Below are 25,841 nucleotides of genomic sequence, written 5' to 3'. Positions count from 1 at the left end.
AGAAGCTCCTTGGGCAGCCCTAGGGAACCTGGCATCTCTTGAAATCCTCTAATCAAAGATAGCTTTTGCCTAAAGCTCTCTCTTATAAAGGCAAGGAAGATAGTGGCAATTATCCAAGTGATTCAAGCAAGAGAAATGAATTTGATCTTCATTACCTAACTTTTCAGGCAAAAATTTCTTACAGCAGTGCTTCTCAATTTTTATCATGCAGAGAATTGCCCGGGGGTCCTGTTAAAATGCAGATTCTAATTTAGTAGGTTTTGGGTGGGGACGGAAGATTCTGCATTTCTAAGGAGCTCCCAGGTGACGCTGACCACAGATTCAGAAGTGAGGCTTTACCCACAAAGCTTGGCCCACTTCTGCACTTGCTATCTTTGGAGCAGAGGGTCTCAAAGTTTGGGCCGCATTAGAATCACCAAGGAACGTGGAAAAAATGCAAAGTTTGATTTGGTAGACCTGATATTTGCTCTTCTAATAAGTACCTCAGCTGTTCCCAGAGGCCATTCTCTAAGAAATGACTTAGGGGAAGCACGGTGGTGACCCAAAGTAGCCAGGTATGCTCAGCCGGGCCAGGACGCAGCCTTTGGAACCAATAAAGTCTTAGTTAGTGAGAGGTTTCTTTAAGTGGAGAAGAATATAAAAGTCAGTGAAAGTCCAGCCTCTAAATTCAGCAAAATAAGATAAAGCTAATGGTGGCACTCACATGGGGCTTCTGCATTGCTGGGCGGGAAAAGGAGTCTCAAATCTCTTCTGATCACACCCCTTGTAATTTCCTTGTGAAGGACCTGGGATGTGGTAGAAGGAGGATCAAGCTGAGGATGATGATAACTGGCACCTGAGACCCCAGGAAAAGGGCATTTACAGTAGTGCCTGGAGGGCCCGGCAGCCCTGTGAGAAGTATGAGGATACATGCAGTCTGACAGCCATACTTTAAGTCATATTTTTCATTTTCAGAAATGGTTTCTATGGAAACTCACCAGCCAGGTTTCTCAGTCTACAGGCAGAGATCATTTTGCGAGACGCGTGTTTTTCGGTGAAGCATCGGCTATAAAAGTGGCAATATGAAAGTGAATAAAATTGACCCATGGTACAAAAATGATCTCCTGCTCACCTTGCTTAGATGACGTCTTGCAGGAGAAAGGGAAGACATGGTTTGAGTTTCCTGTCCTGAACTACAAGAGGACAGAAGGTGATGGAGAACAAGGTGAAGGAGCACTGAGTGGGTAAAGTCACTGGGCCTTCGTGTCCTTTGTCACATACAAGAATGGCGTTAAACTAGATTAAACATAAAGCCCCACCTAGTGCAGGAATTCTGTGTTTCCATGCCTGCAGTGATTGTGTTCTGCTCACTGGTGCCACAATGACTGAGTAGAACAGGGGAGACCCTTAGAAACCGTTAGTTCGCTAAAGTGTTTGTATGTGACTGTGCGTGTGTAGACTTAGTTACCTGTTGTCTAATTTCATTAGGGTGAAGCTCTACATTATAAAATGCCTTCACCTTGAGAACTCTGACTTTTGTTTTCTACTCTTTCTGCTCCAGTCATTGCCACAGACCACATCTCTGTTCTTCTAGACCACTGAAGTCTCAGATCAAAAATAAAGTGATGAAATTTGGCTCCTTTTTACAGTGACCTTTTAATTAATTTGGCATAGACTTTTTTGGTTTGTTTGTTTGGAATGTTCAGATCATTTTGGTGGGTTTTTAAAAAAAATTTTTTAATGTTTATTTATTTTTGAGAAAGAGAGAGACAGAACGTGAGTAGGGGAAGGGCAGAGAGAGAGGGAAACACAGAATCCGAAGCAGGCTCCAGGCTCTGAGCTGTCAGCACAGAGCCCAACTCAGGGCTTGACGTTCAACCAGCTGAGCCACCCAGGCACCCTTTTTTTTTTCCCTACAAACTTTTTTTTTTTTTTTTTTTTTTTAATCTTTCAATTCTGGAGCTCGGGAGTAAGTTAGACGATAGAAAAGATTTGGATCCTTTGGATACATATGTCCGAAGTTTAAACCTCACCTCCTTTGTGAAGAACGCTTTGATTCTCTTAAATCGCAACTATTTCTTCTTTTTTTGATCCTAAAAAATCATTGCTCTTTTCTCCATCATCCTTTAGCATATTTCTAGGTGTAAATGAGCAATCTTAGATAATATGTCATCTAAATTTATACCACTGAAATTATTGGGTAGATTAAAATATATACTAAAAGCACACAGAGAGGTGCTCGGGTGGCTCAGTCAGTTAGGCGTCCGACTTCGGCTAAGGTCATTATCTCACAGTTCCTGGGTTCGAGCCCCACGTTGGGCTTTGTGCTGTCGGTGTGGAGCCTGCTTGGAGTCCTCTGTCTCCCTCTTTCTCTGCCCCTCCCCCACGTGTGTGTGTGTGTGTGTGTGTGTGTGTGTGCGTGCGCGCGAGCGTGCATGCTCTGTCTCTCTCAAAAATAAATAAACATTTAAAAAATTATCAAAAAATAAAAGCACATAGAGGACTTGGTAGGGATCTCGCTGTTGGATGAAGCAAGTTTCATAGGAAAATGACTGTCTTGCTCTGAGAAGTCTGGGATCCCTGGAGAAGGAGATGGACAGATGGAAAGCAGGAATTTCCCATACTGCAGCCCTGTATATCCTGAATGGATGGAGAAGTCCACTTCCGGCTCTGACACTGACAACTCTATGAGCTGAAGGGACCTTATTAACCGTTTTGAGAACTCTGTCAACATATGCTAACAACAGTGAAAATGATGTGGGAGGGGAGCACTCTCTGGGGAGGCAGCTGATCTACTGAAATTTGGGACAAACCATGGAAATAAATTCTAGGGCCGTATTCAGGCGAGAACGGAGCCTAGGTTGGGAATAAAGGGTCATGAGGCATTTTCTGAACTTAACTATTTTTAAATACTTTCAATCCACCACTCCTTTGGTGCTTCATTTGTCCGAAAGCCATAGGTTTAAGAGCTACTGCCTGATTGTTATGCTTTACAACACACTCAACAGAAGAGATGAAACTCAATAAAAGAGAATAAAGTAATTTGTAGTATTTCTTTCTCCAAGGTATAAAGTATTTATTTAGAGCCACATAATTATTAAAATTGTAATTGGCTATTGGCAGGTCGAAAATTGGAAGCAAAGAAATGCATTATAAAAGAATGAAAACTCTGTGGATAATTTTTATTCTTCTGAGTAGTTTGTGCTACTTAGTTGCTTTCAGAGAAACAAATCAATAACTATTATTTAGAGTTTCCCTCTAGCTTCCACTGCTTTAGGAGCCGTTTCTCTATCAGTGATCCCGTAATTTCATCAATATGGTATCATTAGCACTCCGCAGTTAGCAATTAACCTTTATCCAACATGCTCAGTTATAGCTTTAGGAAAAAACTGTCAGTCACATGGAGTATGCTCAGATTTCAGTGGTATAGCTAGCTCTATTTAAGATAGATGAAACAGCTGTTAAAGTTATAGTTAGAGCTAGAGTAAGTATTGATTTGCAAGAACCAATTTCCTGTTTTTAAGGCAATCCGAGGAACCAAGGGGATATCCGTATCAGTCATTTTTAATCTTGGTAAGAAGTAAAGTAAGTGCTCCCTAATAGGGGCACCACGACATTCTGGTTTCTTGCAGAGCTCATTAGCAGCAGCTTTGTTTTAGATACCAGAACATATATTAGTATTCTGCTAGTTACCCTGCAGTCACTATATTTGTAGAGTGCTTTCGCACAATTACATCGACCCTTGAACAACACAGAATTGATCTGCGCAGGTGCACTTACACGCAGATTTTTTTTTTTCATATATAAATACGGCTCAGTGTTGTAAATGTATTTTCTCTTATGATTTTCTTAATAACATTTTCTTTTGGGTAGCTTACTTTAAATTGTAAGAATGCAGTATATAATACATGTAACATAGAAATAGGTGTTAATTGTTTATGTTAATGATGAGGCTTCCAGTCGACAGTAGGCTATTAGTACTTAAATTTGGGGGAGAGTTCAAAAGTTGTATGTGGATATTCTTTTTTTTTTAAGTTTATTTATATATTTTTGAGAGAGAGTGAGAGACAGAAGGGTTGGGACAGAGAGAGAGGGAAAGAGAGAGAATCTCAAGCAGGCTCTGCCGTCATTATGGAGTCCAGTGTGAGGCTTGAACTCACAACCTGTGAGATCATGACCTGAGCCAAAACCAAGAGTCAGAAGCTTAACCGACTAAGGCACCCAAGTGCCCCTACATGCGGATTTTCAACTGCACAGGGGTCAATGCCCCAAACCCTCATGCTGTTCAAGGGTCAACTTAACTTCCAATGATCCTCACAACAATGCTGGGAAGTAATGTAATTATGTCCTTTCTTCCGATTGAATACTTTTAAGCAAAAACATATCCCTGGATCATCGCCCCAGATCTACCAGTAAATTTCTGTATGACCTCCAAAGTTGCCTGTGCGGGCTTCAGCGTCCTCAACTATAAAATTAGTTGTAATAACAAGCCGTTGTTTCAGTGGCTAGAAGCTCATTTCTAGATATGAGATCTGTGATTCCCGGCTTCTCCAAATTAACTTTGTATCTCGGCAAGAGTACTGTAGTATTAATTATTGATGAAATCACACCATAATGTCCTAGCCATTGTCCTATGGTATATTTTGTACGAGTGATGATGTTTTTAGTAATATGAGCACACTGTGCAGTACTTGTCTTTTGAATCTTTGCAAATAGTGTTTTGATGACCTCTTTTCTTGAAACTAATGGAGAAAATTTGCAGATCATACTTGCAATAATATTAACCATTAATTTTTTCCCCAGACCTAAAAAATTTCTTTTGACACGTATCGTACATAACAGGAATAATTTAAATAGGAAAAACACAATAATTAAGAGATGGATGGAGTAGAGATTCATCCCTGTTGTTTACAGTAATGTGAATTGTCTGGCATATAAAATGTCATTAGTGAAGGGGAAGAAGATTCCAGACACAGATCTACAAATGATCTACGTAGTAGATGAAAAATTCCAAGTAGAGAAAGAAACATTCACTTTAATTTGTCATAAACTAACTTAAGTGCAGAAAGCAATATAAGCTTTTGTTAAGATTTACCTTTTTTTTTTTTTTTTTTTTTTGGTATATGGGGACAGTTGGTCTCAAGGATTAAAACTGAATACAGGGGCGCCTGGGTGGCGCAGTCGGTTAAGCGTCCGACTTCAGCCAGGTCACGATCTCGCGGTCTGTGAGTTCGAGCCCCGCGTCAGGCTCTGGGCTGATGGCTCAGAGCCTGGAGCCTGTTTCCGATTCTGTGTCTCCCTCTCTCTCTGCCCCTCCCCCGTTCATGCTCTGTCTCTCTCTGTCCCAAAAATAAATAAACGTTGAAAAAAAAAAAATTTAAAACTGAATACAATCCAGTAGAGAAACAAGTGACTGTTTTTTTTGTTTGTTTTTTTTTAATCCAGAAAAACATTTGCAAAGAGAAAGAAAAGAAAACAATCTATGTAATAAATTTTTTTAAAATGTTCCTTGTGTTGCCTAGCTCTTGGAGAAGCTTTTGAGGAGCTCTATAGACCTTGCTCCTTCTCACTAAGAGCTGAACTCTAACGTGGACTAGATTCTCTTCAGTTGCATGAAGTACTTCCAGCCACGAGGTCTGAAAAGGGCTTAAAAGGAATGGAGGAGTCTAGAACTCACTGATTGCCGTGATTGGGACACTTTGACTTAAATGAAGGGAAAAATTCTGGTGAGGACTTTCCTTGGGCCATTTATTAAAAATTCCGTATCACTGCTTTTTCAGGTTTTAGTGATGATGCACACATATAGATTAATAATGACATTTTTCCGATATAACTGACATGCCAGCATTTTGTTGTCTTTCACATCTAGTATTGAATTATACTACCATGGTCATCAAAGTAACTATTATTGGGGGGATTTAAAGTCCTCCTAAAAGCAAATGCAAGCAAGTTTCATAATTTTATTGATAAATGTATCAAATTTAAGAAATGTAATGGTACAGTACAGTATATATGTGTGTGATGGGGGTATAGCTCAGGGGGTAGAGCATTTGACTGCATGTGTGTGTGTGTGTGTGTGTGTGTGTGTGTGTGTATTTATATATGTACGTATATGTATATATATATATATATATGATATATATATGTGCATGCACACAGGTATACACATACATATACACATACATATGTATGCATGTATATATATGCAATTATTCTTTTCATATTTTCATGACCTCAATGCACATCACAGTTAAAAGTAATACAGACATTTTCCCAACTGTGGTTGAATTGGGAGTAAAGAGCCTAGAACCCCTTCTTCCCTTGTCTCTGAGGTCACTGAAATACCACTGCAGGTTGAAAAGCAATGTGTAGTCCACATCCTTCCCATTTTACACATGAGGAGACAGAGGCCCAAACATGTTAAAATACACGGTCTCATCATAGTCACTCATTTCCCCACCTGAGACCGGGACTCCACCCCAAGTTCAGTGATAAGATGACGGCAAACTCTTTCTCTGGATATCCAGGGTCTTGCTCTCTTGTCACACTGAGCTACTGATTTGGGTCTGTAACCTTGAACACATCAGTTGACCTCTTTGAATTGATGCTTTCTTGTCCTAAAACAGGAAAGATGCTAGGAGATATTAAAACAGGCAAAAGAAGAACAAATCTTCTACAGGACACTTTTATTTCTACAAAATGACTCCAGGGGAAATCCCCCAGAAATCACCAAAGGATTCAGCTACAGAAAATCAAACAGAACAAAGGGACTAAGAGAAACTTCAAAGAAAGCAAACACTAAGAGAGACCCACCGTCCCTCTGGGCATCTGCAGTGGAGTAGTCCTTAAAAGCAGAACGGAGCAGTTGCAGGAGGGCAATGTTTTACCACAGCAGTGCTTTTAAAAATTTTCCATGGAAGTACCTCTAACAGGAGACAAATGGGAATATATTAGCCCTCGTCCCTTAACCACCAACCTAGTGTATAATTTGATGTGGCTAGTGGCAAACACAAAAATTAATTGCAGTCTCATATTTTACATAAAATGGGATAATCTCTAGCATTTCACTTTTTATTTTGCCTTTCCTCTTGTATTTAAAATTATAAATTAATTTTAATATAAAATAATGTTTATCCACTTAGCTATACCTGCTGAGTTGTTGTGTGTTTTTTTTTAAATACCTGCTGAGTTTTACAGCAGCACTGTGAGGAGGAGAAGAAGGAGAAATAAAGGCACAGATCATTCTCAAGTATCTATTAATTATATACATGGAGACCAGAGGACAGTAGAAACATTTTCTCAGTGCCTTACCTTTCTGTTTATGCTAATTTCACCTAAAATGAATGTAGATGAATTCCTCCTCTTGTTCTCCTTTGAGCCAATGGATTAGTATATGCTGATGGGTATTGATAAATATTTTCTAAGGAATGTATCCTTTTATACCCAAATATCCCGTCAAAACCTTTTATCACTTCCTATCTAACATGCCCATACCTGTCTAAATAAACATTGAGAGAAACATAGGTTAGATGCACACTAATATATAAGTTTGGCTTTGCAAAACATCATGTGTTCTTTAAAAGGTTTTGTCCATTGTTTTCAATAAACAGAAAGATAAACGCGTGTATAAATACACATAAAGGCGTAAGTAATAACTTAATATTAAGAGCAAAACATTTGCACAAAGAAATACATTTCTAACTGGCTGAATCAGAGAGTAAAAGGAAAAACAAAAGAGGGTAGTGGGATTGAAGTGTACTGAGCGGATTCCTTGAGAACAAGTCGTGGACAAACCTTCACAGATCTTCCCAACTCCTGTTCAGTGACAACATGTTAGTAGTTTGAGTCAACCTAGGTGGGACTATTTATGCAATAGGAATTAGCAAACACCCTCAGGAATTGTTTCCCCAAGCTTGAGAGCTGATCATTAAATATGAATCAGAACACCATGGGCTAAGATCCTGAAGAACCCAAGGAGGACTTTTTCAAGCCTTGGTCAGTTGTCAAGACTCCTTAATTTATATTATGGACAGATAGACTCCCTTTAGTACTTTTCTTATTATTTTTTTTAATGTTTATTTATTCTTGAGCGAGGAGAGAGAAAGAGAGAGACAGAGTGCGAGCGCACACAAGTAGGGGAAGGGTGGAGAGAGAGGGAGACACAGAATCTGAAGCGGACTCCAGGCTCTGAGCTGTCAGCACAGAGCCCGACGCAGGGCTCTAACTCATGAACTGCGAGATCATGACCTGAGGGGAAGTGGGATGCTTAACTGACTGATCCACCCAGGCGCCCCTCCTTTAGGACTTTTCTTGACTTCCAGTTCTTTTAAGTGTATACATTTAGGTGCATTTGCAGCAAATTTAATGGCTAAAGTGCTGCCTAAAAAAAATCCTATTGTGCTATATTAAATATCAGAACACTCCAAGGAAACTATAGTCATATTACAATAGGGTTAAGAGAAAATAAATGATAAATATTTGAATAAAGATGAGAACTGGCTTGAAGTAACCTCAACAAGATGGCTAAGTAGGCAGCCCCAGACCCTCCCACAAACGCAATTCAGCAATAGCTCAAGGACAGTTCCCTTAGTGAGAATCAGAAAATATAAATTATGACAATGATAACGAAGTGTGTGTGTGTGGGGGGGGGGAGTGTTAAAATGTATAGTATTTGTGATTGAATTTAAGCGATAATTAGCTTAAAATAAACCCCAGGGTAACCATATACACCCCCCCCCCCACACACACACATACACACCCTCTATAGAAGCTACATAAAAGAAAAAAAGAGAAGAGAATCAAAGCAAATCAATACAAAAATTTAACAAAACACAGAAGATACTAGGAGAAGGAATAGCAGAAAAAAAAAGAACAGGACTAAGAGAAAACAAAATGGCAATTGTATATCCTTCCCTATCAGTAATTACTCTAAATGTAAATAGATTAAATGCCCACCAAAAGACAAAGAATGACTGAATGGATTAAACAGCAGCAGCAACAACAACAACAAAAACACGACAAGACCCAGTAGATTGAAAAAAAGTAGAAGTTTGTTTCGCTCTCCAATAAAAGTCAGAATGCAGTCAGTCCAGGCCTTTCATGGCTGCTCCAGTATCATCAAGGGCCAAATTATTTTTTATTTTTTGCTTTACAGCATTTTTATGTGCCTTAGGGTCTCACATGGTGCTTGAGCCTCAGTCATTATTTTAGTATTCCAGCAAGCAGGAAAAAAAAAAATATTGAAGCAGGGAAGAGAGAAGAATGTACCCCTCCCTTTAAAGATACTTAAGAAACTTCTTTAGAAGTCCCACATGATAATTCTGCTTATGTTTCTTGGCTAGAACTTAGTCACATTGTCACACTGGACACAAGGAAGACTGGGGAATATACTTTTTATTCTGGATAGCCATATAACCCGCTAAAAAGCAGGAGTCTATTACTAAGAAAATAATTAGCAATAGACATTAAAGTAGGAGCGTAGTAATCTTTTCCACAGCTATGCATGCAAGTCAAATCTATAGCTTTTAAAACTACTGATAACCGGTGTTTCAATTACCTATTACCATGTAACAACCATCCCAAGACTTAATGATTTGAAATAACAATATTTTCTCATTTCCCACAATTCCATGCTTGGTTATACTCAGTTAGATTGTTTTTCTGATCTATATGGTGTCTGCTGGGATCACCCATGAGGCTGATTTCAGATGAGAGCTTAGTTGGCACTGGAATATCCAAGAAATCTTTGCACACACATCTTGGTAGGGAACACTGAGATGTCTAGAAGGCTGCAATCTCCCCTTTCTCCTTCAGGTTAGCCAAGTCTCTCTGAATGGTGACTCCCAGTTCCAAGAGGGCGGGTACGAACTGCCAGGCCTCTAAAGCTGAGACTTAGAACTCACAGTGCTACTTCTACCACATTCTACTGGTCAAAGCAAGTCACAAAGTTACCCCAGACACAAGAGCAGGGGAAGTAGATTCTACCTTTGTATGGTAGGTGTGGCACATGCGCAGAATGAGGGGAGGAATTGCTGGCGGCCATCTTTGGAAGCCATCTTCCGCCACGGCTCAAAACTTCAGTTAGGGATCCTAAGTAGCCTGGGAGTTTGTTGAAGTTGTCTGTATTTAGGATGGAAGGAAGAAGAGAGGAAATTCATAGGTGGTTGCGTTTCATATACAAGAGTAAAAATCACTGGCTTATTCCAGAGTCCCAGTTGACTAGACATTGTGAAGGCAGCGTGTAGAAATATCCATAAATTCTGCATAGAGCAGCCCCGACATCAACAAAATGACTCTCACATAGTGTTGTTGGCACTGCTAACTGGTATAACCTTTCTAGGTATAAGCTATAAAATATGTATGTCATGGATTCAGTAATTCTGATTTTGAAGTATCTACCTCAGGCATATATTTTAACAAGTGTGAACACCTTCACACAAAAAAATGTTCAATGTATATTTTTCATACAAATGAAAAATTAGGAATAATTGTGTATTTGCCAGAAAGATTTATTTAGAGGGATAATAAATTATACTGCAGTTATTATTTATTTTTTTTAAGTTTTTTTTCTAATGTTTATTTTATTTTTTAGAGAGAGACAGAGACAGAGACAGGGTGCAAACAGGGGAGGGGGGCCAGAGAGAGAGGGAGACACAGAATCCAAAGCAGGTTCCAGGCTCTGAGCTGTCAGCACAGAGCCCGTCGCGGGGCTTGAACTCATGAACCGTGAGATCATGACCTGAGCCGAAGTTGGATGCTCAACCAACTGAGCCACCCAGGTGCCCATACACTACAACTTCAGAGAATAATAATATTTGAAAGGTCTTCACCTATTTGAAGTGGCAAAAGTAGTGTAAAGAGGAGAATATAAATAGTATATGTATAAGTTATGTATACTTTTCTTTTTGCAAAATTATGCATAAAAATTCTGAAAGGATATATAACAATATGTTAATAATGGTTGTATTATGGTTACTAATATTATGGTTTCTTTTTCTTGGTTGTCTTTTCAAAACTTTTTAATAAACAAGCATTATTAATGTACTAAAATCATATTAAATAGGGGCGCCTGGGTGGCTCAGTCGGTTAAGCGTCTGGCTTCAGCTCAGTTCATGGTCTCACGGGCTCATGAGTTTGAGTCCCGCCTGTCGGGCTCTGTGCTGACAGCTCAGAGCCTGAAACCTGCTTCAGATTCTGTGTCTCCCTCTCTCTGCCCCTCCCCTGTGCTCTGTCTCTCTGTCTCTCTCAAGAATAAATAAGACACTAAAAAAATTTTTTTAAATCATATTAAATACAATATTAAATACTAAAGCAATTGCATAGTATCCACTTGGCTTGGTTTATGTTTTCCAAAAATAACCATGCAAAGTGAGTTTATATGAGTCCTCACTGTTCTTCCCAAGGAACAGACAATTATACTCAAATATTCCCTTTCTGAATACAATTTCAATTTGTGAGCCCAGCCATCTGTGAGATTTGTTGCATCCCTTCTTCCTATAGGTTATTGTTCAGCTTTTCAGTTATATACTTTCAGTTATACTTTTCAGTTATACTTCAGTAAATACAGAAGAACTAACAGTGAGGTTATCACCTCTGATAGCAAATGAAAACAAGGTCCTGGGAACCTGGATAAAATCAAAAGGCATGAGACCCAGGGTAAAAGATCTACTAAGGTAAAATTACATTTCAAACCCCCACATTATTTCACTGGGTTTTAAGTCAGTAAGGCCTTCAGAGTTATTGTGTGTCCAGTTTGGGCAGGACGTTAAGTGAAATGGTGACCTGTCAACAGTAGACACAGTCCCTGTCTTGAGGGAGAGAGAGAACACAGACAAAGACGGAAGCCATCAGGAGCCCTTACAAGAAGAGCCCACCCACAAACAGACATTGGCACAGAGATCCTGGGCATGGAGAGTCCATAGAGATTTAATTTTTTTGTTGTTTTTTTCTGAAGAAAATGGACTTCTGTCTTTGTTTTTATTCTTATGTTAATAGAAAACCATGTGATTCATCTTCAAACTTGATAAAGTTCCTTCTAGACCCATGTCTGCTCACTTCTGAGCCATTGCTGCTTCACTGCTGATCATTCTTTTAAAAAAAATTTTTTTTTAGTGTTTATTTATTCTTGAGAGAGAGAGAGAGACAGAGTGTAAGTGGGGGAGGGGCAGAGAGAGAGGGAGACACAGAATCTGAAGCAGGTTCCAGGCTCTGAGCTGTCAGCACAGAACCCAGCGTGGGGCTTGAACTCATGAACTGCAAGATCATGACCTGAGCTAAAGTCAGATGCTTAAGTGACTGAGCCACCCAGGTGCCCCAACTGCTGATTATTCTTGGTAAACCCTGCTCAAAGACCATCAGCGGCTCACGCATCACCTCCAGAATATCTGTGTATCTATGTATCTATGTATGTATGTATGTATGTATGTATGTATCTATCATCTATCTAATCTTCTGGATATATACTTTCAGTGAGTGATCTAGCAGAATCTACTCTTCCAACAGTAAACTCAAGCTAGTATCTAAAAACATTCACTACAAAAAATTGACATCCATCTCCCAAACACAACTTTGACATTTGGACCTCTTTCTTCACCAGCCACATTCTTTTAACAATAAAACATGTTTCACCCGAATCCAAATCCTACCTAATCTTCAAGACTCAATCCAAATTCTATATCCTTCTGAAATTCTCTCTAATCACAGCAAATCTAAGTATCCTCATTGACACATTCTTGTCCTCTTAACGTAAGGGCCAGCTATATATTTGATACCATTTGTGTATTACTTTGCATTGGTATCTTCAATATTCTACTTTGGGTTGTTAATTTTCTTTTTGGTTTTATTATAAGATCATTTAAAAATTGATATAAGTAACATACAAATACATTTTCATCAAAATGCAAAATAATAAAAACATTGTTGAGTACTTGTTATATGTTAAGTATTTAAAAAAGAGCTTTACATGTATTTAATACTTATAATAATTCCATGAGATAGATAATATTATTATTTGCATTTTGCTTAGGAAACCAGGGTACAAAGAAGTTAAGGAACTTGCCCAAACTGTCCCCAGAGCTGGAACTCTTAACATCTATATTATACTATTTCTCATTAATATAGAATAATACAGAATTAAAATATCTATGTGAATGGTACAATTATATGAGACATCCCTGCCTCTGTTAACCTTTGTTCATTTATCTGTCCAGAACTTTATCCGATCATTTGCATGTTCATTCACATGCATAAGTAGCAGGTGTGAGTCTTACTCCATGAAGTGTCCATTTTTTTTTTAATTTTTTTGATGTTTATTCATTTTTGAAAGAGAGAGACAGAGCACAAGCAGGGGCGGGGCAGAGAAAGAGGGGGACATAGAATCTGAAATGGGCTCCAGGCTCTGAGCTGTCAGCACAGAGCCCGTTGTGGGGCTCGAACTCAAGAACTGTGAGATCATGATCTGAGCCGAAGTTGGATGCTCAACCGACTGAGCCACCCAAGTGCCCCATACATTTTTTTTCTATAACTGAACTTAATGGGTCGTGGTTTTTAGGATGGCAGAAACATTCATTTTTTAATTCCACATTTTCTTGACACCTTTTCTTGAGTTGTATGTAGGTAGGTTCCACAGAGGATCCCAGGTACTACATTATGGGGGCCTATAAGGACCTCCATCCAAAGATATCTATGCTCCATCTAATCCTTAGTTATAAGGATTACTGTTACTGACAGCTAGGCCTCTCCAGATCTGGGTCTGTCTTAGGTACTCCTGCATTCCTCAAAAGCAGATTTAAAATCATTCCACAATTCCTGAGCATCCTTTGGGATGCAGCAGGAACTCAGGTGGAGTTCCTTAAGGCCCTTTACCACCCAAGCATTTCCAGCACCCTGTTGAATCAGGGGGAGCTCAGTGGACTGGCCTTAAGAACTACTTGGGAAGGTCTGTAGAAAGTAGGCCAGGATTACTCTGCTCTTGAATTCCTCAGTTATTGCTAGAGTGTCTATCATTTCTGTTCTCCTCTCTCCTTCAGCTCTGATGTGGCGAAAGGTTCTTGTCTCAACGAATATGTAACCTGGTTACCTCGTTTCTCTGATACTTCTATTTTCCCACTTCAGGAGGAATATTTCTCTAACTAATCATGTTCCACCAAATCTTCTGAACTCAAAAGCCAAGAAGATTTCACTCTTTTAGCCTGTGCTCTGTCACATCATTCCTCCCTTGTGGCAGTGAAGATGAGATGCCCTAGCAGCCTAGGCAGGGAGAAGGTCAGTGGGGTACAGAAACAAGGGGGGGAAATAGCTTAATATCTCAAAATAGCATCCCACTATTCACATGTAGGTACATATTCAAATGTACTTTTTATAGCAGCCATGTATTATTGGTAGGGTTGACTCTACTTCTAACCCTTTGGGTCAGTTTTAATTTGGCTTAGCCTATCAGGATCCTCCTTTTCTTATGCTAAGTGATTGCTACTGAGACACCTATGTAGCCTAAAATGGTCCAAGTGGAGTAGGGTCAAGAATTTTATTCCTTTTTGGGGCACCTGAATGGGTCAGTCAGTTAAGCATCTGACTCTTGGTTTCGGCTCAGATCATGATCTCATAGTTTCATGAGTTCGAACCCTGCATCAGGCTCCATGCTGGCATCGTTGAGCCTTCTTGGGATTCTCTATCTCCCCTTCTGACCCTCCCCCATTTGTCTCTCTCAAAATAAACTTAAAAAAAATTTTTTTTTGTAACTTTTTGAATGGAGAAACACTTTCTCTCCCCTGGATGTAAATGAAGAAGCTGGTAATCCTGGTTTCTGCTTGTAGCCATTTTTTGAAGATTAGGAACACCAGAACAAATAGAAAGCTGGTACTTGGAAAGAAACAATTTTAGAGTCTTGATTGTACCCTGCCTGAAGCCTGAACTATCTGTGGACTTGTCCTTGATTGTGCCAATAAGTTATTCTTATTATCTAATTCAATTTAAGATTTTCTAATCTTAATTTGTAGATTATCTAATGTAGATTTTCTGATGTAGATTTTCTAATAATTGAATTTGATATCCAGAAATGGAATTGCTGGATGTGGGGTATATTATTTAAATTGGGGTCAATAGTGTAAAACTGCCCTCAGAAACACTTTGCAATGTACATTACTTCCAACTGAGTATTTTAGATTACCTGTTTCTTTGCATTTTAACCAACAACAAATAATAACAATCTTTTTCATCTTTGCCAATCTGCTGGGTGAAATATAATATAATAATGTAACTTCTCCTTATACTCCTTTATTTTCTATAACATATTTTATGTTCCTTATGAGAAACCTAACTCAAATTTGCAAATTAATGTATTTTCTGGTTGAAGACATTCTAATTTTAGGTAACAGTTATCTGGGAAATTAAAATGTTAAGTCTCTAGCAGGGCTATTTTTCCTCTTTCCCCTTCTCTGACAAAAGATAGTTTTCCGTAAATAAAAGCTACAGAGATAGGCTTACCCAACCTCACAGTAGTGGAGAGAAAGGTCTTTGGACCCTTGCATTATCTTCTAAATTCTCATTGATCTCTGCTTAGGACTGACTACTCTGACTCATGGACTGAGGATGAATTTGGCAACTCATGAATGCATGTAGTCTGTTTTCTCGATTTTGTCATGGTCTGTACTTCTTCACAGATAATTCAGCCCCACCACAGCTCTGCCTGGAACTTAATCAATATTCCCGAGGTTTTCTGAGATCCCCCAAGAGATCCCTGCCCTGGGTTGTTGCCTTGCAACCCAGAACTCCCTTCTGGCCACAACAACTCCAACCCATACCATCAAGATCTCCAACATGCCTTATCAACAACCTTTTACAACTATGTCAGCACATCTGTAAGATTTCCTAGTCTCATGGGATCAGAGGGCAATTCAGTGTTGTAACTCTGGTGCTCTGTTTCTCTGTCTCTGTCTCTGTCTCTATCTCTGTAACTATTTGAACTCTGATATGATCAAGCAATATTGCCTTGTGAGAAAATATTCCTCATTACACTTGACCTGCCCTTATTACCACCATATATAGATTTCCAAGTTGTGTATGGGACACAAAAGCTCTTCTGCTTTAGTTCTACTTTTCAGCTAAACTAGCATTATGAATTCTGGGATTTCAGTAGGATTTCAGTATAACATACTTTTCTGGGGCTTGCTTCCTCCTGTCCAGTCTACTCCTGCCTTACCACATGGGAATGGCAAAAATGGGCATTCCATTCCATCTCTCTTCTTATCTGACTGTTTTCTTTACATGGTAATTCACTTCCTTTCTACAACATTGTCATTTGCCTGACCACTCCCTTTTCTGGGATCATGAGATGCCAGGAAAGAAATGAAGAGATCTAAAAATGTTATTTCTCTTATATTGAGACAAAAATTTTTCATGGGTTTATTGGTTGATATCCTTCTTCTAGGAATTACATGTTCATAGTCTTTTCATATGCTTGTGGAGTTCTTTATTTTTTCTTCTTAATTGTAATTGTTCTACATAGATTTATTTTCATTTATTCACTTAACGAACACTTACTGAGCCCGTTATTTCTAAAATATGTGCTTGGTGAGAAAAACAGGATTCATGTTTTCATGGAACTCATATTTTCCTAAAGGAGGAGAGATTGACTGAAAAATTAACAGAATAATCACAGTAGTTAATGTATTATTCCAAAGTAAGATTCTGAATAATGAGAATAATAATTAATAGGGAATAATGAAGAAATATCATGAAAATGGGGATATAAAAGGTGGCTTCTTTGAGGAAATTATATTTGAACTAAATAGTTGCAAATACTTTTCTCAGTCTCTTTCTTGTAAAATTTATATGGTATTCCATTTCAAAATTGTATATAGTCATAAAACTTCCCTACTTTTGCATAAGCAAATCCAAAATTAAAAAATATATATATAATCATATCAATAGATGCTAAAAAAGCGTTCAATAAAATCAACTCCTATTTATATAAGCCTTGCACATTTCTCATTTGGTTTACTCTTAAGTATTTTCAGTTTGTTCACTTTGTTTTATTTGCTTTCTGTGTGTTTTTATTTTCCTGTTATGCATGTCATTGTTTTTTTTTTCCTATTACATTTTCTAATTGTATAGGAAGGTTATTCCTTTATGTTTATCTTGCATTTGGCATTGTTTCATAACTATTTTCTAAATTCTGATTTTTTAAAATTCTTTTGGGTTTTCATGGCAAACAACCAATATATTATATCTTTATCTTGTCTTATGGCATAGCTTCAGGCTTCAAGTACATTGATGAATTAAAGCAATAATAGCAGAAACACTAGCCTTATTACTGAATGTAATTGGAAAGAATTATGATGTTTCACCATTAAATATGATGATAATGGTAGGATTCTTATATGTAATCTTTTTTTTTTTTTTCAACGTTTATTTATTTTTGGGACAGAGAGAGACAGAGCATGAACGGGGGAGGGGCAGAGAGAGAGGGAGACACAGAATCGGAAACAGGCTCCAGGCTCTGAGCCACCAGCCCAGAGCCCGACGCGGGGCTCGAACTCACGGACCGCGAGATCGTGACCTGGCTGAAGTCGGACACTCAACCGACTGCGCCACCCAGGCGCCCCTCTTATATGTAATCTTTATCAAGCTATGGAAGCATTCTCTTCCTACCTTTTAAGACTTCTGTTATCATTGCGAATGTGAGTTGGATTTGATCAAATGCTTTTTAAGCATCTGTTGAGATAACCACATATTTTTCCTTTTGTATCTGCTAAAGTTGTGAATCAATCACGTTAATAGATAAGCATGTATGTAACCTTCATTTCTGAGAAAAGGTCTCCTTTGTCATAAAAAGCCACTCTTCTAATATACTGCTGGCTTATTGAAAGAGTCATTGAGATTTTGAAAATCTGTGATTGAATTTGAGCTTTCTGTAGGTATTTGACTCTGGTCAAGTCACTTACTTTTCATTAACTTTATTTACAACTTTTTTTAATGTTTATTTATCTATTTTTAGAGAGAGAGAGAGAGAGATCATGAGCAGGGGAGGGGCAGAGAGAGAGGGAGAGAGAGAAAGAGTCCCAAGCAGGCTCTGCACTGCCAGCACAGAGCCTGATGGCGGGGCTTGAAACCACAAACCATGAGATCATGACCTGAGCCAAATCAAGAATCAGAACCTTAACTGACTGAGTCACCCAAGCACCCCACTTTTCAATAACTTTAATTCCTTCAAGTGTAATATGAGTACATTCCCCCATATTCACAAAGTAGCTGTTAAGATTAGATGAAATTGTAAAATTTTTATATAAAAAAGTTATATATATAATTTATATTCAAGCCAACAGAGATTATGCTTTTATCTTCCAGATGGGAAGCAGGAGCTACCTAAGATACTGTTACTGAGGATGAACTCAGTACATTGAATTACTACTGGGGTAACTCTCCTTTTCCCCAGTGGCATTGGCTCCATCCATTGAACAGATAAGGAGCGGAGGCACACAAGATGGTAAGTTAATTTTCCCTAAGACTTCACCAGTGTTGGAAATGCTATCATGGCTCTGTCTGAGGGTTCAGCGATACTAACCAATAATTCTTAGCTAGTAGTTTGGATTACTTCTTCAAGAATAATGGTCACATTTTGAAGGATAGAAAGAAAATGGCCCATGGGACGATATTTTGAAGATTGTCCACTAGATGGCATTATGAGCCTATTGTAATTGTTTTAACTAGGTATTTATTCACCAGTTAAATACTAATTAGTTAAGGAAAGATATTAGTAAATGGAAGTTAGTGATAATAGCACTATCTTTAGGAAAGTTATTTGTTCCTTTTGTTTGAATATAAACTAAATGTAGCAGCAACATAAAGCTATCTAGAGACAATGTTTAGCTCTCATTTGAAAGTAATCATCCCTGTAAGGAAAATAATTCAGCTATGGCAAATGGACAGTATACATACGCTCTGAGAACAACAAAATATCAGTGAGAAATTTTTATCAAAAAAGCTAAACATATTTGTGTTCTCAATTGAATTACCTGAACTCTTTGTGAGATAAGTGGATTCCAAAAGAGCTTAGATAAGTATATCAATGACAGGATTAAACATGGATTTTTTTTTTCTTTTACTTTTTTTTTTTTTTTTTTTGGATTAAACATGGATTTGAAAGGAAGCTGAGTAGTTTGACAATGCCAAAATAATTTTAGGTTTAACTCAGAGAAGGATACTTATTCTGTCATCAATTTGGGCTTGCTTTTGACAATAGAACACTTAGATCGATGGAATTTAGATAGTAATTATAACAAATATTATGATGATTATTAATTCTTATGTTCATTCTTATTAATTCTTGTGACAGAAAGTAACTGAATGTGCAGCTAGGACTTTTACCTCGGGCCTCTGAGAGTAGCATTTACGCATTCTAAACAAACACTGGCTTTTCTGTTTTATTCTACTGTTTTCTCTATACTTTGATTTATCCTCTCCACACATCCCCACCTCCTCCAGTATACCTTTATTCACTCCTATAGTGTATTAAAGAACAAAACACTTTTATTTTTCTACTCTCTTGAGAAAGAAAGAATTCCTCCAAGCTGGCAGCTCATACTGTTCAGAGTAAAAGAGAGTGGTATATGGGTGCCATTTGGAATCATGGATGGAAATACTATCTCCATTAGACACACTTATACCATTCGCTGTAAGCACAGCTCATGTCTTGTCCTCAGTCATACTTTATTGTTATTATCACATGCTTGAGAAGATTGCCTAATAGGTATGAAAGGGATGGCTTTACAACTATGAAACAATAGACCTTTCATCAGCAATTATTTTATGATTTTGATATAGGGACATGTCTGATAAGGAAGGAACCAATTTCCAATGGCAAGGAGTCTTGGGGAAGAAGAAATTCCTCAAAGACATAATGTACAGTAATCGCATTTATCTACAGCCAAGATCTAATAGAAAAGTTTATAGATGGCAGGGATCTTACGAGAGTATGTTTCCTTATTCAGTTTTTCTGTGTTAAGATTTTAGCTTCAGACTAGCTACAGTTTGGGGGAATTCTGTCTTCTCAGTTAATCAGTAAATGGTCAACATTTTAAGACATGCCACCCTTCTGAAATCAATCAAAGTTCAAGTAGAACATTTTCAGTCAGTTGCCTAGTTTTCAAGTGTTGAATCGTGATTAGTGCTGACTAAGGGGCAGTGGGGCAGGAGGTAGGAGAGAAGGATTCATGCCCTCACACAGGTCATGTGGCTAACAATAGCTCCATTTTAGGACTGCCGAGCTTTCTAAGTCCCTGTGTCAGAATTCCTAACCAATGGGAGAGAGAGAAGCTTGAACTGCCCCTTTTAATTTAGTGGGAGAAGAATGTTTGGAATGTCATTTGCGTAAGTGTGACCTCAGCTCAGTACAACATGTCCAGACAGGTGAGACAGGATCCACCATCCTGCAGGTAGAAGTCTCGAGGGTGTAATTTTAACATTTCAATTACAGAAATTCTTATGGAATAATATTCTCACAGGTGAGACTAAAAGGTAATGTGATTCATAGAAAAATCGACAAGCATAACAGAATGTATGCAATAAAATAAATGTTGACTCTTCTCAGAGGTGACAAGTTTTATCTTTGGAGAATAGGTTTGAATTTTAGAAAGAGACCAAAATGTAGGTAGCTTGGAAGTGGAGCAGAGAAGAATCACTTAAAATGCTGAATAAATAATTGGAAAGGTTGAAGCCGATGTGCTCAATCTTTTAAAAAAAATTATTTATTTATTTCCAATAGGAGCTTCTTTTGGTTTTCATGACTCCCTGGCTGTGGTAGAGTCACTTGAAATAGAAAGTTGTTATTTGTCATATGGTACTCTGTGCTTCTCTCCTATCTGGACGTTCCATGAAAACAGATGGAACCACTTGGATGGTTAACTTGATAGACCTCAAAGTCTCAGTGCATCGTAATTGGATGTAGTGGTTGAGGATGCTTTGACCTAAAGAACTGAGATTTGGGGTCACATTCCCTTATAAGGAATTCCAAAAATCATCTGAACCTATCCTATTCTGAAATTTCATGTATTTTTTTTTAAATAAAGTCTGATACTGTAAGAATGTGTTTGGGATGATTTTTTAATAAAGTGAAATTTGCCTTATTATTTGCATTTGGGATAATCGGATTTGACTTCCAAGAAACACGAGAAAGGCAGATTGATAAGCAATGTATGTTAGATTAAGATCTTCTACAGAGAATTGACTTAATTTGGCCTCTGTCTTCTCTAGTGACAGAATCGCATCATTTGGACTAACTGCAAAATGAAAGAATTGGATTAGCTAAAAAGGAAAAGTTTCTAGACAAAACTTTGAGCCTTCTGTTCTGAAGATCTAGGAATTGGAAATGTGATACACAGCAGTTTATCCAAAGAGCTTTAAATTCTGTGTTGCCCGTTGGAAAAAAAAAAATAATGGCTTTTCCGTGGGCAAGTCACCATGATAATCTTTAAATAAATTCCAAGTAAAGCTCATTGTTTACAGAAGCTAGGGACTTAGCAGTTTTGATCAAAATATTAGCAAGGATACCTGTGAAGAAGCAGAGGGAAGATTTCTGCAGTGATAGCTGCAAAATACAGCAAGCCATGGTGTAACTTTGAATTACATATCACCTATATGAGCTCCATGTAATAAGCTGTATATATATCTGACATATAAATGTATGCATGACATGTATATATACATATGAGATATATCTATATATATGCAAACATGTATATCACCTATATGAAAGAATATTTGGCAAATTTTCTTTTTAAGAAAGTATTTCTATGGATTTGAACAGGATTTTCTTTCTCCACAATTCTTTGTTTTCTTATCCAAAATGCTCTTCTGTGTAAGAAAGTGACTAAGATGCATTCCTCTTCCTCATCAAAGGAAATTAAACCTTTTATATGATAAGCTTCCTTCCCTCTACTGAGTCAAACAGCGTTAGTTTGTTAGTTCCCCAGTTCATTTTAAAACCAAGAGACTTTAGGAGCAGGAGTGAAAAGGCAACTGAAAAAAAAGGGGTACTAGCAAAAATCCTGAAATGTGGGTCCCATTTCCACCTTTGCCTGTGCGCAGCTTTGTGCCTTTGGGGAAATCCCAGGATCTCTTCAGGCTTCAGATTCTTGGTGTGTAGAATGTGGAGTTGAAAGAGAGAGTTTCTAAGGCAGTGGACTTCTACCCAGATCACACATGAGAATCAGCTAAAGGCTCTGAAGGAGATGCGTTCTTTGAATTATGGAGAGCCTGCCATAGGGCATGGCACATGTTGCCAGATTTACAAATACAAACACAGGGCATTTGATTAAATTTGAATTTCAGATAAATGATGAATACGTTTTATTATTTATATTTATCGGACAAGTGCTACGCATAAAAGGAAGTCAAAATTTGTGTAATGAATGTATATCATCAAGTCTTTATTAGTGGGAATTTTGGATGAAGAATGTAAAATGGGAGGGGTATCTGTTTCAGTAGATTTTTAGTTATATCACACAGAGAGTCTTTTATTCTTTTTTAAAGCTTTATCAGCCTTGATTGGAATACTTTTTCATCCTCTGGCAAGAACTATTATATCAATTGTGCTTTAGGCCACAAGTAAAGCATACCTCAATTAAATAGTACAGGTGATAAAGATATTTATGGATTTACTTAACAAGAGGTCCAGAACGAAAATGAGGTGATCAAGGACCCAGTGTTCCCGTCATTCTTCTGCTGGGATGTCATCCTGGGTGTGTTGGCCTTCCCTTTCAGGTTTGTTTCTCTGATTATAAAGTGGCTGGTGCATCTCCATTTGTAATTATGTCTTCACATTACATTACATATTTCCATTATGTCTTCACATAATTACCTTCAGAGTCAAAAAGAAAGAGCAGTTTTGTGTTGTACATATCTTTTTAACCAGAGGAAAAATCTTTCCTGGTGATTTCTACCCCCAGAGTACTTCTTCAAAATCACTGGCCAGAATTGGGTCACAGGCCCATGCGCTTGCCCAAAGGGGGGCTGGGATGCAAATTTCAGGCCTTTTTACTCTTCTTGGTGGGAGGCAGGAAGTAAGTAATGAAGGAAGTGGTTAGAAATAAAATATGGAGGCTACCGAGTGTCATCCCCAACCATCACATCTAGGATATTCCTTTCCTTTCAATGTCATCAACACATGGATGGATTCTTGGCTTGTGGACCGGTTTGAAGGACTGGGGAATACTTCACAATATTAGGAAGCAGTTCTTTTAAATGCTCTTGTACATAAGTCTTGACCAAAACCAGAGACATCCACATTGGTCCCAACATAGCCCTTTAAAAATGTTATCATTTAACCAGTGTGATTAGAACTTTGAAAGTACACAATTGCATCCCTTTCTTCCCAGGGGAAAAAAAAAAGTCTGAAGAATCCTTTTTCTTTTTTCCATTATACACTTCAGTTTTTCGTGCCAAGTATATGGCACAAAGTTCCATTTAGTATACACACAAAATTCCTAGAAGAGTTTACAGAATCCTCATTTCACAGGTTTTTTTTCCCCCTTGTTGGAATCCATCCAGATGTACTTTCATTCTAAGTGCACTATTTGAAGGAAGGTAATACAGACAATAATTTCTTTTGGTGCCCATGACTTCTCAAGATTCTTAAAGTGCTCTACATACTTGTTGTAACCTCTGATCGCTGATCACATGAAACAGAGCAATGTGTTTCAGTGCAGAGAATACTTAACTAGCCTCAAGACCTACAAAAGAACATTGGCCCTGGTTTTTACACAACGTGATACGCTTTTGTTAACCATGTAAATGGGGTTTATAACTGGGGTAAATTCTTTCACAGTGCTCCCTCCTAAAGCGTCCATATTAAAGTCTATTTCCCAAAGCTTATATAGAATTCCAAGTGGTGTACAAAATATGTTTAAAATGCTACATATGGAGAAGAGAGAAAAGAAAGAAAACCATCAATTAAGGAACAGCTTTGCTATTCCAGACACAATGCTAAATGTCTGACATCTTTGAATTTATTTAATCTTGAAAACAGCTTTTTGAGTTATTTTACAGTCTATTGATTCATCCAAGTTCATATAATCTAATGAACATCAGAGAGAGAATGAGAATTATTGCCAAAGACTACTCCTGCAGAGGCAGATATGTTGTTTTTATGAATACACACTTGATAAGGTAGTATTTTCTTAGTCTGTATCTTTGCCTATTAAAATAGAGTTGCTACTTTGGGTTGAATTTCAGAGCAGGATTTAAACCTATGACGGTACTCACGATCATTTAGCAAAATATCCAATCAGAGCTATTTTCTTGAGAAAGATCTGTGCATTTTCTCTTGCCCACCACCAAGGATAGGCACATTCTCTGGAATTCACTCCATTACACATTCCAAGCATAGCAAATCAATCATTAATTATTCACAGGAAGAGCATTCAAAGTTCTCTTCCTTCTTTGGGTGATATGATAGAACAGTGAAAAAAAAAATCCTGGGTACTTAGTAATTAAGCACTACCTGATCCGATATCCCATTTGTCATGGGTTCTCTAATTTCACACTGCTTTATCACTTCCCGAGAGTAAAGATGGGGGTGGGGGGAGTCTATGGAGTTTTTGTTTTTGTTTTATTTTTACTGAGAGAACAAGTAGCTATTTAACTTTCTCGACCTAACTAAATAAATTTGAGTTGTAACTAAGTAAAATTGAATAGCAACTAAGTAAAACGGAGTAAGTAAAACTGAACAGTCTTCAAATCTTGAGCTGTGCACAAGTTCCTTAAAAAGGTTCTGAGGTATGCATAAGAGTTTGTAGTGACTATTTGAGAAAAGGCTTGGACTTTGGAAGAAACCTGCCTGAGAACACTCTAAAGAAAAGTCAACAATGAAGTCCAGGTATTTCTGGAAAAAAGAAAGCATTTAAACGTGAAAAATTAGTCCAATGAAAAAAACACTGCCCAAAGGTTCTCCTACCAGGTGTGAGGGTTTTCATCTTTCTATTTCACAGTAACTTGGACATACAAAGTATTTAATTTGTGGGAATGCAAGCTGGTGCAGTCACTCTGGAAAACAGCATGGAGGTTCCTCAAAAACTAAACATAGAACTACCCTACGACCCAGCAATTGCACTACTAGGCATTTATCCAAGGGATACAGGTGTGCTGTTTCAAAGGGATACATGCACCCCAATGTTTATAGCAGCACTATCAACAATAGCCAAAGTATGGAAAGAGCCCAAATGTCCACTGATGGATGAATGGATAAAGAAGATGTGGTGTGTATATGTGTATACACACACACACACACACACACACACACACACACACACAATGGAGTATTACTTGGCAATCAAAAAGAATGAAATCTTGCCATTTGCAACTATGTGGATGGAACTAGAGGGTATTATGCTAAGTGAAATTAGTCAGAGAAAGACAAATATCATATGAGGACTTTAAGAGACAAAACAGATGAACATAAGGGAAGGGAAACAAAAATAATATAAAAACGGGGGGGGGGACAAAACAGAAGAGACTCTTAAACATGGAGAACAAACAGAAGGTTACTGGAGGGGTTGTGGGAGGGGGGTGGGCCAAATGGGTAAGGAGCATTAAGGAATCTGCTCCTGAAATTGTTGTTGCACTATATGCTAACTAATTTGGATGTAAATTACAAAAATAAAATAAAATAAAATAAAATAAAATAAAATAAAATAAAATAAAATAAATTTAAAAAGAAAGTATTTAATTTGTTGTTTTAGGGTTGGAAACTCATTTATTCAATAATCATTTGTTCAATAATAATTTATTCAACCATCCTTTACTGAGTACCATTTATGTGTCAGATACTGACATAGGAGCAGAAATAGAACTGTAACTTGAGACACAAGATT

At 37.8% G+C, this 25,841-nt stretch overlaps 2 long non-coding RNA genes across 2 annotated transcripts in view; one reads left to right on the top strand and one right to left on the bottom strand.

Annotated features, from left to right (window-relative positions):
* Positions 1 to 25,841, top strand: part of LOC123586883 — a 236,387-nt gene that overhangs the window by 96,750 nt on the left and 113,796 nt on the right. The window contains exon 4 of the long non-coding RNA XR_006707004.1: positions 18,322 to 18,460. This is a non-coding gene — a long non-coding RNA (uncharacterized LOC123586883). The remainder of the gene's footprint in view (positions 1 to 18,321; positions 18,461 to 25,841) is intronic.
* LOC123586886 lies at positions 6,190 to 24,670 on the bottom strand. Its single transcript, XR_006707006.1, has 4 exons — positions 24,235 to 24,670; positions 22,633 to 22,831; positions 9,964 to 10,098; positions 6,190 to 6,596 (listed from the first exon to the last, which is right to left on the bottom strand). It is a non-coding gene; the product is annotated as an uncharacterized LOC123586886 (long non-coding RNA).

This window comes from Leopardus geoffroyi, chromosome B1, assembly GCF_018350155.1.
Source record: "Leopardus geoffroyi isolate Oge1 chromosome B1, O.geoffroyi_Oge1_pat1.0, whole genome shotgun sequence".
In the NCBI taxonomy this organism is placed as follows: domain Eukaryota; kingdom Metazoa; phylum Chordata; class Mammalia; order Carnivora; family Felidae; genus Leopardus; species Leopardus geoffroyi.
This window is presented reverse-complemented; position numbering and strand designations above follow the sequence as displayed.